Here is a 20,888-nt window from a genome sequence, read left to right on the forward strand (position 1 = left end):
GTTTCCTCATTACCCAGGATGATTGGTCACATGCTGTCCTGACATCATAAAGCTAGAGCAGGATGTCATCTGACATGAGGGACAATCAGTTGCCTAGCAAGCACTAAGATGCATTTATCATGGTATTGAAATGGGTTGCAGGGTAAAAAGGGCTCCCAGCTGAAGACCTAGATGGTGAGATGAAAGAAACTGGTGCATTATTTGAGACTTGTGCATCTGTTTGAAGATGCGGTTAATCACAATGTTCTCGACTTCTCTATAACTTAACTGATGGGGATGTACTAAAAAGAAGTTGTTAAGATGTCTTTTATAGTTATTATTCCCACTAACTGTAGCGTAAACCTTCCTCCCTGAACTAATCAGATCACTTAATTGCTATTGGCGTATCATAACCTAAACGCATTGCACTGAGAAGGTGACGCCGTCACTTGGCTGGCAATCACACCTTTTTATCTAGGTCCTGATGTAGGTGCTAGAGTTGTGTAGAGAGTGGTAGCAAATGGGCATAGGATTGAGAGATGTAAGCCAGGTTGAACATGAAAACGGATATTTTAATTTTTAGTAAGCTGTGGATTTTCACAATATTACTGACTTCATAGTACTTATTATCAAGGCATAGAAAATCTGTTTTTTATTGCTGTGCATACTTAATTCAAGTTCTAATGGACTAACAGTGGACTTTTCCATCTGCAGAATATACTGAATGACCAGAGGTGGCAGTGTTGCAGAAGAGAATTTGTCTGCGTTGCTGAGACCGCCCCACCCCCCCAAAAAAAAACAGAAGCCATTCCTCAGCACTCTGCCTTCTTTATCAATTTACATGGTAAGTCAAACTCATGTTGAATGCTTTTTCTTGTCATTAAATAAGTTCATAGCATCTGAGAGCCCGGAGTACCTTTTTAGTTTGGTTTTTGGCATGATTATATTTTTGTCAAGACTGTAGCAAAATGGATGACGTTTCTGTGATCATCATATTTTATCAAAGACTTTGTCTCCAAAGCTGACCAAGCCTGATTTAGATACCTGTGCTAACAATGTGTCATCAGAGGACATTACTGTCTTTTACGGCTGGAATGAACTGCCTTAATTTGGAGCGATGGCGTTACTTTCTCATGGAGTGAAGCTCATTTGACCTGTTTCCCTGCTCTCTCTATGTGCGACTCTGATACTCCCGATGGATTGCTGTTTAGGATACTCTGCGATCTTGCAACTCAATCCCATTTTCAAATGGAGCCCAATGCATTCCCAATACACCGCCTAGCTGCCTTGCACTCATTATTACATATAGTTACCTGGTGCATAATTGCTGGTGTCTCCTCCTCCTGTGTTTCCTCGTCACCCACGGCGATTGGTCACGTGCTGTCCTGACATCATAAAGCTAGAGCAGGATGTCTTCTGACATGAGGGACAATCAGTTGCCTAGCAAGCACTAAGATGCATTTATCATGGTATACAAATGGGTTGCAGGGTAAACAGGGCTCCCAGCTGAAGACCTAGATGGTGAGATGAATGAAACTGGTGCATTATTTGAGACTTGTGCATCTGTTTGAAGATGCGGTTAACCACAATGTTCTCGACTTCTCTATAACTTAACTGATAGGGATGTACTAAGATGAAGATGTTAAGATGTCTTTTATAGTTATTATTCCCGCTAACTGTAGCGTAAACCTTCCTCCCTGAACTAATCAGATCACTTAATTGCTATTGGCGTATAATAACCTAAACGCATTGCACTGAGAAGGTGACGCCGTCACTTGGCTGGCAATCACACCTTTTTATCTAGGTCCTGATGTAGGTGCTAGAGTTGTGTAGAGAGTGGTAGCAAATGGGCATAGGATTGAGAGATGTACGCCAGGTTGAACATGAAAACGGATATTTTAATTTTTAGTAAGCTGTGGATTTTCACAATATTACTGACTTCATAGTACTTATTATCAAGGCATAGAAAATCTGTTTTTTATTGCTGTGCATACTTTATTCAAGTTCTAATGGACTAACAGTGGACTTTTCCATCTGCAGAATATACTGAATGACCAGAGGTGGCAGTGTTGCAGAAGAGAATTTGTCTGCGTTGCTGAGACCGCCCCACCCCCCCCCAAAAAAAACCAGAAGCCATTCCTCAGCCCTCTGCCTTCCTTCATTAATTTACATGGTAAGTCAAACTCATGTTTAATGCTTTTTCTTGTCATTAAATAAGTTCATAGCATCTGAGAGCCCGGAGTACCTTTTTAGTTTGGTTTTTGGCATGATTATATTTTTGTCAAGACTGAAGCAAAATGGATGACGTTTCTGTGATCATCATATTTTATCAAAGACTTTGTCTCCAAAGCTGACCAAGCCTGATTTAGATACCTGTGCTAACAATGTGTCATCAGAGGACATTACTGTCTTTTACGGCTGGAATTAACTGCCTTAATTTGGAGCGATGGCGTTACTTTCTCATGGAGTGAAGTTCATTTGACCTGTTTCCCTGCACACAGTATGTGCGACTTTGACACTCCAGATGGATTGCTGTTTAGGATACTCTGCGGTCTTGCAACTCCATCCCATTTTCAAATGGAGCCCAATGCTTTCCCAGTACACCGCCTAGCTGCCTTGCACTCATAATTACATATAATTACCTAGTGCATAACTGCTGGTGTCTCCTCCTCCTGTGTTTCCTCATTACCCAGGATGATTGGTCACATGCTGTCCTGACATCATAAAGCTAGAGCAGGATGTCATCTGACATGAGGGACAATCAGTTGCCTAGCAAGCACTAAGATGCATTTATCATGGTATTGAAATGGGTTGCAGGGTAAAAAGGGCTCCCAGCTGAAGACCTAGATGGTGAGATGAAAGAAACTGGTGCATTATTTGAGACTTGTGCATCTGTTTGAAGATGCGGTTAATCACAATGTTCTCGACTTCTCTATAACTTAACTGATGGGGATGTACTAAAAAGAAGTTGTTAAGATGTCTTTTATAGTTATTATTCCCACTAACTGTAGCGTAAACCTTCCTCCCTGAACTAATCAGATCACTTAATTGCTATTGGCGTATCATAACCTAAACGCATTGCACTGAGAAGGTGACGCCGTCACTTGGCTGGCAATCACACCTTTTTATCTAGGTCCTGATGTAGGTGCTAGAGTTGTGTAGAGAGTGGTAGCAAATGGGCATAGGATTGAGAGATGTAAGCCAGGTTGAACATGAAAACGGATATTTTAATTTTTAGTAAGCTGTGGATTTTCACAATATTACTGACTTCATAGTACTTATTATCAAGGCATAGAAAATCAGTTTTTTATTGCTGTGCATACTTTATTCAAGTTCTAATGGACTAACAGTGGACTTTTCCATCTGCAGAATATACTGAATGACCAGAGGTGGCAGTGTTGCGGAAGATAATTTGTCTGCGTTGCTGAGACGCCTCCCCCCCCCAAAAAAAAAACAGAAGCTATTCCTCAGCCCTCTGCCTTCCTTCATTAATTTACATGGTAAGTCAAACTCATGTTTAATGCTTTTTCTTGTCATTAAATAAGTTCATAGCATCTGAGAGCCCGGAGTACCTTTTTAGTTTGGTTTTTGGCATGATTATATTTTTGTCAAGACTGTAGCAAAATGGATGACGTTTCTGTGATCATCATATTTTATCAAAGACTTTGTCTCCAAAGCTGACCAAGCCTGATTTAGATACCTGTGCTAACAATGTGTCATCAGAGGACATTACTGTCTTTTACGGCTGGAATGAACTGCCTTAATTTGGAGCGATGGCGTTACTTTCTCATGGAGTGAAGCTCATTTGACCTGTTTCCCTGCTCTCTCTATGTGCGACTCTGATACTCCAGATGGATTGCTGTTTAGGATACTCTGCGATCTTGCAACTCAATCCCATTTTCAAATGGAGCCCAATGCATTCCCAATACACCGCCTAGCTGCCTTGCACTCATAATTACATATAGTTACCTGGTGCATAATTGCTGGTGTCTCCTCCTCCTGTGTTTCCTCGTCACCCACGGCGATTGGTCACGTGCTGTCCTGACATCATAAAGCTAGAGCAGGATGTCTTCTGACATGAGGGACAATCAGTTGCCTAGCAAGCACTAAGATGCATTTATCATGGTATACAAATGGGTTGCAGGGTAAACAGGGCTCCCAGCTGAAGACCTAGATGGTGAGATGAATGAAACTGGTGCATTATTTGAGACTTGTGCATCTGTTTGAAGATGCGGTTAACCACAATGTTCTCGACTTCTCTATAACTTAACTGATAGGGATGTACTAAGATGAAGATGTTAAGATGTCTTTTATAGTTATTATTCCCGCTAACTGTAGGGTAAACCTTCCTCCCTGAACTAATCAGATCACTTAATTGCTATTGGCGTATAATAACCTAAACGCATTGCACTGAGAAGGTGACGCCGTCACTTGGCTGGCAATCACACCTTTTTATCTAGGTCCTGATGTAGGTGCTAGAGTTGTGTAGAGAGTGGTAGCAAATGGGCATAGGATTGAGAGATGTACGCCAGGTTGAACATGAAAACGGATATTTTAATTTTTAGTAAGCTGTGGATTTTCACAATATTACTGACTTCATAGTACTTATTATCAAGGCATAGAAAATCTGTTTTTTATTGCTGTGCATACTTTAGAAAATATTCAAGTTCTAATGGACTAACAGTGGACTTTTCCATCTGCAGAATATACTGAATGACCAGAGGTGGCAGTGTTGCAGAAGAGAATTTGTCTGCGTTGCCGAGACCGCCCCACCCCCCCAAAAAAAAAACAGAAGCCATTCCTCAGCACTCTGCCTTCTTTATCAATTTACATGGTAAGTCAAACTCATGTTGAATGCTTTTTCTTGTCATTAAATAAGTTCATAGCATCTGAGAGCCTGGAGTACCTTTTTAGTTTGGTTTTTGGCATGATTATATTTTTGTCAAGACTGTAGCAAAATGGATGACGTTTCTGTGATCATCATATTTTATCAAAGACTTTGTCTCCAAAGCTGACCAAGCCTGATTTAGATACCTGTGCTAACAATGTGTCATCAGAGGACATTACTGTCTTTTACGGCTGGAATGAACTGCCTTAATTTGGAGCGATGGCGTTACTTTCTCATGGAGTGAAGTTCATTTGACCTGTTTCCCTGCACTCAGTATGTGCGACTTTGACACTCCAGATGGATTGCTGTTTAGGATACTCTGCGGTCTTGCAACTCCATCCCATTTTCAAATGGAGCCCAATGCTTTCCCAGTACACCACCTAGCTGCCTTGCACTCATAATTACATATAATTACCTAGTGCATAACTGCTGGTGTCTCCTCCTCCTGTGTTTCCTCATTACCCAGGATGATTGGTCACATGCTGTCCTGACATCATAAAGCTAGAGCAGGATGTCATCTGACATGAGGGACAATCCGTTGCCTAGCAAGCACTAAGATGCATTTATCATGGTATTGAAATGGGTTGCAGGGTAAAAAGGGCTCCCAGCTGAAGACCTAGATGGTGAGATGAAAGAAACTGGTGCATTATTTGAGACTTGTGCATCTGTTTGAAGATGCGGTTAATCACAATGTTCTCGAGTTCTCTATAACTTAACTGATAGGGATGTACTAAAAAGAAGTTGTTAAGATGTCTTTTATAGTTATTATTCCCACTAACTGTAGCGTAAACCTTCCTCCCTGAACTAATCAGATCACTTAATTGCTATTGGCGTATCATAACCTAAACGCATTGCACTGAGAAGGTGACGCCGTCACTTGGCTGGCAATCACACCTTTTTATCTAGGTCCTGATGTAGGTGCTAGAGTTGTGTAGAGAGTGGTAGCAAATGGGCATAGGATTGAGAGATGTAAGCCAGGTTGAACATGAAAACGGATATTTTAATTTTTAGTAAGCTGTGGATTTTCACAATATTACTGACTTCATAGTACTTATTATCAAGGCATAGAAAATCTGTTTTTTATTGCTGTGCATACTTTATTCAAGTTCTAATGGACTAACAGTGGACTTTTCCATCTGCAGAATATACTGAATGACCAGAGGTGGCAGTGTTGCAGAAGAGAATTTGTCTGCGTTGCTGAGACCGCCCCACCCCCCCAAAAAAAACAGAAGCCATTCCTCAGCACTCTGCCTTCTTTATCAATTTACATGGTAAGTCAAACTCATGTTGAATGCTTTTTCTTGTCATTAAATAAGTTCATAGCATCTGAGAGCCCGGAGTACCTTTTTAGTTTGGTTTTTGGCATGATTATATTTTTGTCAAGACTGTAGCAAAATGGATGACGTTTCTGTGATCATCATATTTTATCAAAGACTTTGTCTCCAAAGCTGACCAAGCCTGATTTAGATACCTGTGCTAACAATGTGTCATCAGAGGACATTACTGTCTTTTACGGCTGGAATGAACTGCCTTAATTTGGAGCGATGGCGTTACTTTCTCATGGAGTGAAGCTCATTTGACCTGTTTCCCTGCTCTCTCTATGTGCGACTCTGATACTCCAGATGGATTGCTGTTTAGGATACTCTGCGATCTTGCAACTCAATCCCATTTTCAAATGGAGCCCAATGCATTCCCAATACACCGCCTAGCTGCCTTGCACTCATAATTACATATAGTTACCTGGTGCATAATTGCTGGTGTCTCCTCCTCCTGTGTTTCCTCGTCACCCACGGCGATTGGTCACGTGCTGTCCTGACATCATAAAGCTAGAGCAGGATGTCTTCTGACATGAGGGACAATCAGTTGCCTAGCAAGCACTAAGATGCATTTATCATGGTATACAAATGGGTTGCAGGGTAAACAGGGCTCCCAGCTGAAGACCTAGATGGTGAGATGAATGAAACTGGTGCATTATTTGAGACTTGTGCATCTGTTTGAAGATGCGGTTAACCACAATGTTCTCGACTTCTCTATAACTTAACTGATAGGGATGTACTAAGATGAAGATGTTAAGATGTCTTTTATAGTTATTATTCCCGCTAACTGTAGGGTAAACCTTCCTCCCTGAACTAATCAGATCACTTAATTGCTATTGGCGTATAATAACCTAAACGCATTGCACTGAGAAGGTGACGCCGTCACTTGGCTGGCAATCACACCTTTTTATCTAGGTCCTGATGTAGGTGCTAGAGTTGTGTAGAGAGTGGTAGCAAATGGGCATAGGATTGAGAGATGTACGCCAGGTTGAACATGAAAACGGATATTTTAATTTTTAGTAAGCTGTGGATTTTCACAATATTACTGACTTCATAGTACTTATTATCAAGGCATAGAAAATCTGTTTTTTATTGCTGTGCATACTTTAGAAAATATTCAAGTTCTAATGGACTAACAGTGGACTTTTCCATCTGCAGAATATACTGAATGACCAGAGGTGGCAGTGTTGCAGAAGAGAATTTGTCTGCGTTGCTGAGACCGCCCCACCCCCCCCAAAAAAAAACAGAAGCCATTCCTCAGCACTCTGCCTTCTTTATCAATTTACATGGTAAGTCAAACTCATGTTGAATGCTTTTTCTTGTCCTTAAATAAGCTCATTGCATCTGAGAGCCTGGAGTACCTTTTTAGTTTGGTTTTTGGCATGATTATATTTTTGTCAAGACTGTAGCAAAATGGATGACGTTTCTGTGATCATCATATTTTATCAAAGACTTTGTCTCCAAAGCTGACCAAGCCTGATTTAGATACCTGTGCTAACAATGTGTCATCAGAGGACATTACTGTCTTTTACGGCTGGAATGAACTGCCTTAATTTGGAGCGATGGCGTTACTTTCTCATGGAGTGAAGTTCATTTGACCTGTTTCCCTGCACTCAGTATGTGCGACTTTGACACTCCAGATGGATTGCTGTTTAGGATACTCTGCGGTCTTGCAACTCCATCCCATTTTCAAATGGAGCCCAATGCTTTCCCAGTACACCACCTAGCTGCCTTGCACTCATAATTACATATAATTACCTAGTGCATAACTGCTGGTGTCTCCTCCTCCTGTGTTTCCTCATTACCCAGGATGATTGGTCACATGCTGTCCTGACATCATAAAGCTAGAGCAGGATGTCATCTGACATGAGGGACAATCCGTTGCCTAGCAAGCACTAAGATGCATTTATCATGGTATTGAAATGGGTTGCAGGGTAAAAAGGGCTCCCAGCTGAAGACCTAGATGGTGAGATGAAAGAAACTGGTGCATTATTTGAGACTTGTGCATCTGTTTGCAGATGCGGTTAATCACAATGTTCTCGAGTTCTCTATAACTTAACTGATAGGGATGTACTAAAAAGAAGTTGTTAAGATGTCTTTTATAGTTATTATTCCCACTAACTGTAGCGTAAACCTTCCTCCCTGAACTAATCAGATCACTTAATTGCTATTGGCGTATCATAACCTAAACGCATTGCACTGAGAAGGTGACGCCGTCACTTGGCTGGCAATCACACCTTTTTATCTAGGTCCTGATGTAGGTGCTAGAGTTGTGTAGAGAGTGGTAGCAAATGGGCATAGGATTGAGAGATGTAAGCCAGGTTGAACATGAAAACGGATATTTTAATTTTTAGTAAGCTGTGGATTTTCACAATATTACTGACTTCATAGTACTTATTATCAAGGCATAGAAAATCTGTTTTTTATTGCTGTGCATACTTTATTCAAGTTCTAATGGACTAACAGTGGACTTTTCCATCTGCAGAATATACTGAATGACCAGAGGTGGCAGTGTTGCAGAAGAGAATTTGTCTGCGTTGCTGAGACCGCCCCACCCCCCCAAAAAAAAACAGAAGCCATTCCTCAGCACTCTGCCTTCTTTATCAATTTACATGGTAAGTCAAACTCATGTTGAATGCTTTTTCTTGTCATTAAATAAGTTCATAGCATCTGAGAGCCCGGAGTACCTTTTTAGTTTGGTTTTTGGCATGATTATATTTTTGTCAAGACTGTAGCAAAATGGATGACGTTTCTGTGATCATCATATTTTATCAAAGACTTTGTCTCCAAAGCTGACCAAGCCTGATTTAGATACCTGTGCTAACAATGTGTCATCAGAGGACATTACTGTCTTTTACGGCTGGAATGAACTGCCTTAATTTGGAGCGATGGCGTTACTTTCTCATGGAGTGAAGCTCATTTGACCTGTTTCCCTGCTCTCTCTATGTGCGACTCTGATACTCCAGATGGATTGCTGTTTAGGATACTCTGCGATCTTGCAACTCAATCCCATTTTCAAATGGAGCCCAATGCATTCCCAGTACACCGCCTAGCTGCCTTGCACTCATAATTACATATAGTTACCTGGTGCATAATTGCTGGTGTCTCCTCCTCCTGTGTTTCCTCGTCACCCACGGCGATTGGTCACGTGCTGTCCTGACATCATACAGCTAGAGCAGGATGTCTTCTGACATGAGGGACAATCAGTTGCCTAGCAAGCACTAAGATGCATTTATCATGGTATACAAATGGGTTGCAGGGTAAACAGGGCTCCCAGCTGAAGACCTAGATGGTGAGATGAATGAAACTGGTGCATTATTTGAGACTTGTGCATCTGTTTGAAGATGCGGTTAACCACAATGTTCTCGACTTCTCTATAACTTAACTGATAGGGATGTACTAAGATGAAGATGTTAAGATGTCTTTTATAGTTATTATTCCCACTAACTGTAGCGTAAACCTTCCTCCCTGAACTAATCAGATCACTTAATTGCTATTGGCGTATAATAACCTAAACGCATTGCACTGAGAAGGTGACGCCGTCACTTGGCTGGCAATCACACCTTTTTATCTAGGTCCTGATGTAGGTGCTAGAGTTGTGTAGAGAGTGGTAGCAAATGTGCATAGGATTGAGAGATGTACGCCAGGTTGAACATGAAAACGGATATTTTAATTTTTAGTAAGCTGTGGATTTTCACAATATTACTGACTTCATAGTACTTATTATCAAGGCATAGAAAATCTGTTTTTTATTGCTGTGCATACTTTATTCAAGTTCTAATGGACTAACAGTGGACTTTTCCATCTGCAGAATATACTGAATGACCAGAGGTGGCAGTGTTGCAGAAGAGAATTTGTCTGCGTTGCTGAGACCGCCCCACCCCCCCAAAAAAAAACAGAAGCCATTCCTCAGCACTCTGCCTTCTTTATCAATTTACATGGTAAGTCAAACTCATGTTGAATGCTTTTTCTTGTCATTAAATAAGTTCATAGCATCTGAGAGCCCGGAGTACCTTTTTAGTTTGGTTTTTGGCATGATTATATTTTTGTCAAGACTGTAGCAAAATGGATGACGTTTCTGTGATCATCATATTTTATCAAAGACTTTGTCTCCAAAGCTGACCAAGCCTGATTTAGATACCTGTGCTAACAATGTGTCATCAGAGGACATTACTGTCTTTTACGGCTGGAATGAACTGCCTTAATTTGGAGCGATGGCGTTACTTTCTCATGGAGTGAAGCTCATTTGACCTGTTTCCCTGCTCTCTCTATGTGCGACTCTGATACTCCAGATGGATTGCTGTTTAGGATACTCTGCGATCTTGCAACTCAATCCCATTTTCAAATGGAGCCCAATGCATTCCCAGTACACCGCCTAGCTGCCTTGCACTCATAATTACATATAGTTACCTGGTGCATAATTGCTGGTGTCTCCTCCTCCTGTGTTTCCTCGTCACCCACGGCGATTGGTCACGTGCTGTCCTGACATCATACAGCTAGAGCAGGATGTCTTCTGACATGAGGGACAATCAGTTGCCTAGCAAGCACTAAGATGCATTTATCATGGTATACAAATGGGTTGCAGGGTAAACAGGGCTCCCAGCTGAAGACCTAGATGGTGAGATGAATGAAACTGGTGCATTATTTGAGACTTGTGCATCTGTTTGAAGATGCGGTTAACCACAATGTTCTCGACTTCTCTATAACTTAACTGATAGGGATGTACTAAGATGAAGATGTTAAGATGTCTTTTATAGTTATTATTCCCACTAACTGTAGCGTAAACCTTCCTCCCTGAACTAATCAGATCACTTAATTGCTATTGGCGTATAATAACCTAAACGCATTGCACTGAGAAGGTGACGCCGTCACTTGGCTGGCAATCACACCTTTTTATCTAGGTCCTGATGTAGGTGCTAGAGTTGTGTAGAGAGTGGTAGCAAATGTGCATAGGATTGAGAGATGTACGCCAGGTTGAACATGAAAACGGATATTTTAATTTTTAGTAAGCTGTGGATTTTCACAATATTACTGACTTCATAGTACTTATTATCAAGGCATAGAAAATCTGTTTTTTATTGCTGTGCATACTTTAGAAAATATTCAAGTTCTAATGGACTAACAGTGGACTTTTCCATCTGCAGAATATACTGAATGACCAGAGGTGGCAGTGTTGCAGAAGAGAATTTGTCTGCGTTGCTGAGACCGCCCCACCCCCCCCCAAAAAAAAAACAGAAGCCATTCCTCAGCACTCTGCCTTCTTTATCAATTTACATGGTAAGTCAAACTCATGTTTAATGCTTTTTCTTGTCATTAAATAAGTTCATAGCATCTGAGAGCCCGGAGTACTTTTTTAGTTTGGTTTTTGGATGATTATATTTTTGTCAAGACTGTAGCAAAATGGATGACGTTTCTGTGATCATCATATTTTATCAAAGACTTTGTCTCCAAAGCTGACCAAGCCTGATTTAGATACCTGTGCTAACAATGTGTCATCAGAGGACATTACTGTCTTTGACGGCTGGAATGAACTGCCTTAATTTGGAGCGATGGCGTTACTTTCTCATGGAGTGAAGTTCATTTGACCTGTTTCCCTGCACTCAGTATGTGCGACTTTGACACTCCAGATGGATTGCTGTTTAGGATACTCTGCGGTCTTGCAACTCCATCCCATTTTCAAATGGAGCCCAATGCTTTCCCAGTACACCACCTAGCTGCCTTGCACTCATAATTACATATAATTACCTAGTGCATAACTGCTGGTGTCTCCTCCTCCTGTGTTTCCTCATTACCCAGGATGATTGGTCACATGCTGTCCTGACATCATAAAGCTAGAGCAGGATGTCATCTGACATGAGGGACAATCAGTTGCCTAGCAAGCACTAAGATGCATTTATCATGGTATTGAAATGGGTTGCAGGGTAAAAAGGGCTCCCAGCTGAAGACCTAGATGGTGAGATGAAAGAAACTGGTGCATTATTTGAGACTTGTGCATCTGTTTGAAGATGCGGTTAATCACAATGTTCTCGACTTCTCTATAACTTAACTGGTAGGGATGTGCTAAAAAGAAGATGTTAAGATGTCTTTTATAGTTATTATTCCCACTAACTGTAGCGTAAACCTTCCTCCCTGAACTAATCAGATCACTTAATTGCGATTGGCGTATCATAACCTAAACGCATTGCACTGAGAAGGTGACGCCGTCACTTGGCTGACAATCACACCTTTTTATCTAGGTCCTGATGTAGGTGCTAGAGTTGTGTAGAGAGTGGTAGCAAATGGGCATAGGATTGAGAGATGTAAGCCAGGTTGAACATGAAAACGGATATTTTAATTTTTAGTAAGCTGTGGATTTTCACAATATTACTGACTTCATAGTACTTATTATCAAGGCATAGAAAATCTGTTTTTTATTGCTGTGCATACTTTATTCAAGTTCTAATGGACTAACAGTGGACTTTTCCATCTGCAGAATATACTGAATGACCAGAGGTGGCAGTGTTGCAGAAGAGAATTTGTCTGCGTTGCTGAGACCGCCCCACCCCCCCCCCAAAAAAAACAGAAGCCATTCCTCAGCACTCTGCCTTCTTTATCAATTTACATGGTAAGTCAAACTCATGTTGAATGCTTTTTCTTGTCATTAAATAAGTTCATAGCATCTGAGAGCCCGGAGTACCTTTTTAGTTTGGTTTTTGGCATGATTATATTTTTGTCAAGACTGTAGCAAAATGGATGACGTTTCTGTGATCATCATATTTTATCAAAGACTTTGTCTCCAAAGCTGACCAAGCCTGATTTAGATACCTGTGCTAACAATGTGTCATCAGAGGACATTACTGTCTTTTACGGCTGGAATGAACTGCCTTAATTTGGAGCGATGGCGTTACTTTCTCATGGAGTGAAGCTCATTTGACCTGTTTCCCTGCTCTCTCTATGTGCGACTCTGATACTCCAGATGGATTGCTGTTTAGGATACTCTGCGATCTTGCAACTCAATCCCATTTTCAAATGGAGCCCAATGCATTCCCAGTACACCGCCTAGCTGCCTTGCACTCATAATTACATATAGTTACCTGGTGCATAATTGCTGGTGTCTCCTCCTCCTGTGTTTCCTCGTCACCCACGGCGATTGGTCACGTGCTGTCCTGACATCATGAAGCTAGAGCAGGATGTCTTCTGACATGAGGGACAATCAGTTGCCTAGCAAGCACTAAGATGCATTTATCATGGTATACAAATGGGTTGCAGGGTAAACAGGGCTCCCAGCTGAAGACCTAGATGGTGAGATGAATGAAACTGGTGCATTATTTGAGACTTGTGCATCTGTTTGAAGATGCGGTTAACCACAATGTTCTCGACTTCTCTATAACTTAACTGATAGGGATGTACTAAGATGAAGATGTTAAGATGTCTTTTATAGTTATTATTCCCACTAACTGTAGCGTAAACCTTCCTCCCTGAACTAATCAGATCACTTAATTGCTATTGGCGTATAATAACCTAAACGCATTGCACAGAGAAGGTGACGCCGTCACTTGGCTGGCAATCACACCTTTTTATCTAGGTCCTGATGTAGGTGCTAGAGTTGTGTAGAGAGTGGTAGCAAATGGGCATAGGATTGAGAGATGTACGCCAGGTTGAACATGAAAACGGATATTTTAATTTTTAGTAAGCTGTGGATTTTCACAATATTACTGACTTCATAGTACTTATTATCAAGGCATAGAAAATCTGTTTTTTATTGCTGTGCATACTTTAGAAAATATTCAAGTTCTAATGGACTAACAGTCGACTTTTCCATCTGCAGAATATACTGAATGACCAGAGGTGGCAGTGTTGCAGAAGAGAATTTGTCTGCGTTGCTGAGACCGCCCCACCCCCCCAAAAAAAAAACAGAAGCCATTCCTCAGCACTCTGCCTTCTTTATCAATTTACATGGTAAGTCAAACTCATGTTGAATGCTTTTTCTTGTCATTAAATAAGTTCATAGCATCTGAGAGCCTGGAGTACCTTTTTAGTTTGGTTTTTGGCATGATTATATTTTTGTCAAGACTGTAGCAAAATGGATGCCGTTTCTGTGATCATCATATTTTATCAAAGACTTTGTCTCCAAAGCTGACCAAGCCTGATTTAGATACCTATGCTAACAATGTGTCATCAGAGGACATTACTGTCTTTTACGGCTGGAATGAACTGCCTTAATTTGGAGCGATGGCGTTACTTTCTCATGGAGTGAAGCTCATTTGACCTGTTTCCCTGGTCTCTCTATGTGCGACTCTGATACTCCAGATGGATTGCTGTTTAGGATACTCTGCGATCTTGCAACTCAATCCCATTTTCAAATGGAGCCCAATGCATTCCCAGTACACCGCCTAGCTGCCTTGCACTCATAATTACATATAGTTACCTGGTGCATAATTGCTGGTGTCTCCTCCTCCTGTGTTTCCTCGTCACCCACGGCGATCGGTCACGTGCTGTCCTGACATAAAGCTAGAGCAGGATGTCTTCTGACATGAGGGACAATCAGTTGCCTAGCAAGCACTAAGATGCATTTATCATGGTATACAAATGGGTTGCAGGGTAAACCGGGCTCCCAGCTGAAGACCTAGATGGTGAGATGAAAGAAACTGGTGCATTATTTGAGACTTGTGCATCTGTTTGAAGATGCGGTTAATCACAATGTTCTCGACTTCTCTATAACTTAACTGATAGGGATGTACTAAAAAGAAGATGTTAAGATGTCTTTTATAGTTATTATTCCCACTAACTGTAGCGTAAACCTTCCTCCCTGAACTAATCAGATCACTTAATTGCGATTGGCGTATCATAACCTAAACGCATTGCACTGAGAAGGTGACGCCGTCACTTGGCTGGCAATCACACCTTTTTATCTAGGTCCTGATGTAGGTGCTAGAGTTGTGTAGAGAGTGGTAGCAAATGGGCATAGGATTGAGAGATGTACGCCAGGTTGAACATGAAAACGGATATTTTAATTTTTAGTAAGCTGTGGATTTTCACAATATTACTGACTTCATAGTACTTATTATCAAGGCATAGAAAATCTGTTTTTTATTGCTGTGCATACTTTAGAAAATATTCAAGTTCTAATGGACTAACAGTGGACTTTTCCATCTGCAGAATATACTGAATGACCAGAGGTGGCAGTGTTGCAGAAGAGAATTTGTCTGCGTTGCTGAGACGCCCCCCCCCCCCCCAAAAAAAAAAACAGAAGCCATTCCTCAGCCCTCTGCCTTCCTTCATTAATTTACATGGTAAGTCAAACTCATGTTTAATGCTTTTTCTTGTCATTAAATAAGTTCATAGCATCTGAGAGCCCGGAGTACCTTTTTAGTTTGGTTTTTGGCATGATTATATTTTTGTCAAGACTGAAGCAAAATGGATGACGTTTCTGTGATCATCATATTTTATCAAAGACTTTGTCTCCAAAGCTGACCAAGCCTGATTTAGATACCTGTGCTAACAATGTGTCATCAGAGGACATTACTGTCTTTTACGGCTGGAATGAACTGCCCTAATTTGGAGCGATGGCGTTACTTTCTCATGGAGTGAAGTTCATTTGACCTGTTTCCCTGCACTCAGTATGTGCGACTTTGACACTCCAGATGGATTGCTGTTTAGGATACTCTGCGGTCTTGCAACTCCATCCCATTTTCAAATGGAGCCCAATGCTTTCCCAGTACACCGCCTAGCTGCCTTGCACTCATAATTACATATAATTACCTAGTGCATAACTGCTGGTGTCTCCTCCTCCTGTGTTTCCTCATTACCCAGGATGATTGGTCACATGCTGTACTGACATCATAAAGCTAGAGCAGGATGTCATCTGACATGAGGGACAATCAGTTGCCTAGCAAGCACTAAGATGCATTTATCATGGTATTGAAATGGGTTGCAGGGTAAAAAGGGCTCCCAGCTGAAGACCTAGATGGTGAGATGAAAGAAACTGGTGCATTATTTGAGACTTGTGCATCTGTTTGAAGATGCGGTTAATCACAATGTTCTCGACTTCTCTATAACTTAACTGATGGGGATGTACTAAAAAGAAGTTGTTAAGATGTCTTTTATAGTTATTATTCCCACTAACTGTAGCGTAAACCTTCCTCCCTGAACTAATCAGATCACTTAATTGCTATTGGCGTATCATAACCTAAACGCATTGCACTGAGAAGGTGACGCCGTCACTTGGCTGGCAATCACACCTTTTTATCTAGGTCCTGATGTAGGTGCTAGAGTTGTGTAGAGAGTGGTAGCAAATGGGCATAGGATTGAGAGATGTAAGCCAGGTTGAACATGAAAACGGATATTTTAATTTTTAGTAAGCTGTGGATTTTCACAATATTACTGACTTCATAGTACTTATTATCAAGGCATAGAAAATCTGTTTTTTATTGCTGTGCATACTTTATTCAAGTTCTAATGGACTAACAGTGGACTTTTCCATCTGCAGAATATACTGAATGACCAGAGGTGGCAGTGTTGCAGAAGAGAATTTGTCTGCGTTGCTGAGACCGCCCCACCCCCCCAAAAAAAAACAGAAGCCATTCCTCAGCACTCTGCCTTCTTTATCAATTTACATGGTAAGTCAAACTCATGTTGAATGCTTTTTCTTGTCATTAAATAAGTTCATAGCATCTGAGAGCCCGGAGTACCTTTTTAGTTTGGTTTTTGGCATGATTATATTTTTGTCAAGACTGTAGCAAAATGGATGACGTTTCTGTGATCATCATATTTTATCAAAGACTTTGTCTCCAAAGCTGACCAAGCCTGATTTAGATACCTGTGCTAACAATGTGTCATCAGAGGACATTACTGTCTTTTACGGCTGGAATGAACTGCCTTAATTTGGAGCGATGGCGTTACTTTCTCATGGAGTGAAGCTCATTTGACCTGTTTCCCTGCTCTCTCTATGTGCGACTCTGATACTCCAGATGGATTGCTGTTTAGGATACTCTGCGATCTTGCAACTCAATCCCATTTTCAAATGGAGCCCAATGCATTCCCAATACACCGCCTAGCTGCCTTGCACTCATAATTACATATAGTTACCTGGTGCATAATTGCTGGTGTCTCCTCCTCCTGTGTTTCCTCGTCACCCACGGCGATTGGTCACGTGCTGTCCTGACATCATAAAGCTAGAGCAGGATGTCTTCTGACATGAGGGACAATCAGTTGCCTAGCAAGCACTAAGATGCATTTATCATGGTATACAAATGGGTTGCAGGGTAAACAGGGCTCCCAGCTGAAGACCTAGATGGTGAGATGAATGAAACTGGTGCATTATTTGAGACTTGTGCATCTGTTTGAAGATGCGGTTAACCACAATGTTCTCGACTTCTCTATAACTTAACTGATAGGGATGTACTAAGATGAAGATGTTAAGATGTCTTTTATAGTTATTATTCCCGCTAACTGTAGGGTAAACCTTCCTCCCTGAACTAATCAGATCACTTAATTGCTATTGGCGTATAATAACCTAAACGCATTGCACTGAGAAGGTGACGCCGTCACTTGGCTGGCAATCACACCTTTTTATCTAGGTCCTGATGTAGGTGCTAGAGTTGTGTAGAGAGTGGTAGCAAATGGGCATAGGATTGAGAGATGTACGCCAGGTTGAACATGAAAACGGATATTTTAATTTTTAGTAAGCTGTGGATTTTCACAATATTACTGACTTCATAGTACTTATTATCAAGGCATAGAAAATCTGTTTTTTATTGCTGTGCATACTTTAGAAAATATTCAAGTTCTAATGGACTAACAGTGGACTTTTCCATCTGCAGAATATACTGAATGACCAGAGGTGGCAGTGTTGCAGAAGAGAATTTGTCTGCGTTGCCGAGACCGCCCCACCCCCCCAAAAAAAAAACAGAAGCCATTCCTCAGCACTCTGCCTTCTTTATCAATTTACATGGTAAGTCAAACTCATGTTGAATGCTTTTTCTTGTCATTAAATAAGTTCATAGCATCTGAGAGCCTGGAGTACCTTTTTAGTTTGGTTTTTGGCATGATTATATTTTTGTCAAGACTGTAGCAAAATGGATGACGTTTCTGTGATCATCATATTTTATCAAAGACTTTGTCTCCAAAGCTGACCAAGCCTGATTTAGATACCTGTGCTAACAATGTGTCATCAGAGGACATTACTGTCTTTTACGGCTGGAATGAACTGCCTTAATTTGGAGCGATGGCGTTACTTTCTCATGGAGTGAAGTTCATTTGACCTGTTTCCCTGCACTCAGTATGTGCGACTTTGACACTCCAGATGGATTGCTGTTTAGGATACTCTGCGGTCTTGCAACTCCATCCCATTTTCAAATGGAGCCCAATGCTTTCCCAGTACACCACCTAGCTGCCTTGCACTCATAATTACATATAATTACCTAGTGCATAACTGCTGGTGTCTCCTCCTCCTGTGTTTCCTCATTACCCAGGATGATTGGTCACATGCTGTCCTGACATCATAAAGCTAGAGCAGGATGTCATCTGACATGAGGGACAATCAGTTGCCTAGCAAGTACTAAGATGCATTTATCATGGTATTGAAATGGGTTGCAGGGTAAAAAGGGCTCCCAGCTGAAGACCTAGATGGTGAGATGAAAGAAACTGGTGCATTATTTGAGACTTGTGCATCTGTTTGAAGATGCGGTTAATCACAATGTTCTCGACTTCTCTATAACTTAACTGATAGGGATGTACTAAAAAGAAGTTGTTAAGATGTCTTTTATAGTTATTATTCCCACTAACTGTAGCGTAAACCTTCCTCCCTGAACTAATCAGATCACTTAATTGCTATTGGCGTATCATAACCTAAACGCATTGCACTGAGAAGGTGACGCCGTCACTTGGCTGGCAATCACACCTTTTTATCTAGGTCCTGATGTAGGTGCTAGAGTTGTGTAGAGAGTGGTAGCAAATGGGCATAGGATTGAGAGATGTAAGCCAGGTTGAACATGAAAACGGATATTTTAATTTTTAGTAAGCTGTGGATTTTCACAATATTACTGACTTCATAGTACTTATTATCAAGGCATAGAAAATCTGTTTTTTATTGCTGTGCATACTTTATTCAAGTTCTAATGGACTAACAGTGGACTTTTCCATCTGCAGAATATACTGAATGACCAGAGGTGGCAGTGTTGCAGAAGAGAATTTGTCTGCGTTGCTGAGACCGCCCCACCCCCCCAAAAAAAACAGAAGCCATTCCTCAGCACTCTGCCTTCTTTATCAATTTACATGGTAAGTCAAACTCATGTTGAATGCTTTTTCTTGTCATTAAATAAGTTCATAGCATCTGAGAGCCCGGAGTACCTTTTTAGTTTGGTTTTTGGCATGATTATATTTTTGTCAAGACTGTAGCAAAATGGATGACGTTTCTGTGATCATCATATTTTATCAAAGACTTTGTCTCCAAAGCTGACCAAGCCTGATTTAGATACCTGTGCTAACAATGTGTCATCAGAGGACATTACTGTCTTTTACGGCTGGAATGAACTGCCTTAATTTGGAGCGATGGCGTTACTTTCTCATGGAGTGAAGCTCATTTGACCTGTTTCCCTGCTCTCTCTATGTGCGACTCTGATACTCCAGATGGATTGCTGTTTAGGATACTCTGCGATCTTGCAACTCAATCCCATTTTCAAATGGAGCCCAATGCATTCCCAATACACCGCCTAGCTGCCTTGCACTCATAATTACATATAGTTACCTGGTGCATAATTGCTGGTGTCTCCTCCTCCTGTGTTTCCTCGTCACCCACGGCGATTGGTCACGTGCTGTCCTGACATCATAAAGCTAGAGCAGGATGTCTTCTGACATGAGGGACAATCAGTTGCCTAGCAAGCACTAAGATGCATTTATCATGGTATACAAATGGGTTGCAGGGTAAACAGGGCTCCCAGCTGAAGACCTAGATGGTGAGATGAATGAAACTGGTGCATTATTTGAGACTTGTGCATCTGTTTGAAGATGCGGTTAACCACAATGTTCTCGACTTCTCTATAACTTAACTGATAGGGATGTACTAAGATGAAGATGTTAAGATGTCTTTTATAGTTATTATTCCCGCTAACTGTAGGGTAAACCTTCCTCCCTGAACTAATCAGATCACTTAATTGCTATTGGCGTATAATAACCTAAACGCATTGCACTGAGAAGGTGACGCCGTCACTTGGCTGGCAATCACACCTTTTTATCTAGGTCCTGATGTAGGTGCTAGAGTTGTGTAGAGAGTGGTAGCAAATGGGCATAGGATTGAGAGATGTACGCCAGGTTGAACATGAAAACGGATATTTTAATTTTTAGTAAGCTGTGGATTTTCACAATATTACTGACTTCATAGTACTTATTATCAAGGCATAGAAAATCTGTTTTTTATTGCTGTGCATACTTTAGAAAATATTCAAGTTCTAATGGACTAACAGTGGACTTTTCCATCTGCAGAATATACTGAATGACCAGAGGTGGCAGTGTTGCAGAAGAGAATTTGTCTGCGTTGCTGAGACCGCCCCACCCCCCCCAAAAAAAAACAGAAGCCATTCCTCAGCACTCTGCCTTCTTTATCAATTTACATGGTAAGTCAAACTCATGTTGAATGCTTTTTCTTGTCCTTAAATAAGCTCATTGCATCTGAGAGCCTGGAGTACCTTTTTAGTTTGGTTTTTGGCATGATTATATTTTTGTCAAGA

The sequence above is a fragment of the Lissotriton vulgaris genome, chromosome 7, assembly GCF_964263255.1.
Source record: "Lissotriton vulgaris chromosome 7, aLisVul1.2, whole genome shotgun sequence".
Taxonomy (NCBI): domain Eukaryota; kingdom Metazoa; phylum Chordata; class Amphibia; order Caudata; family Salamandridae; genus Lissotriton; species Lissotriton vulgaris.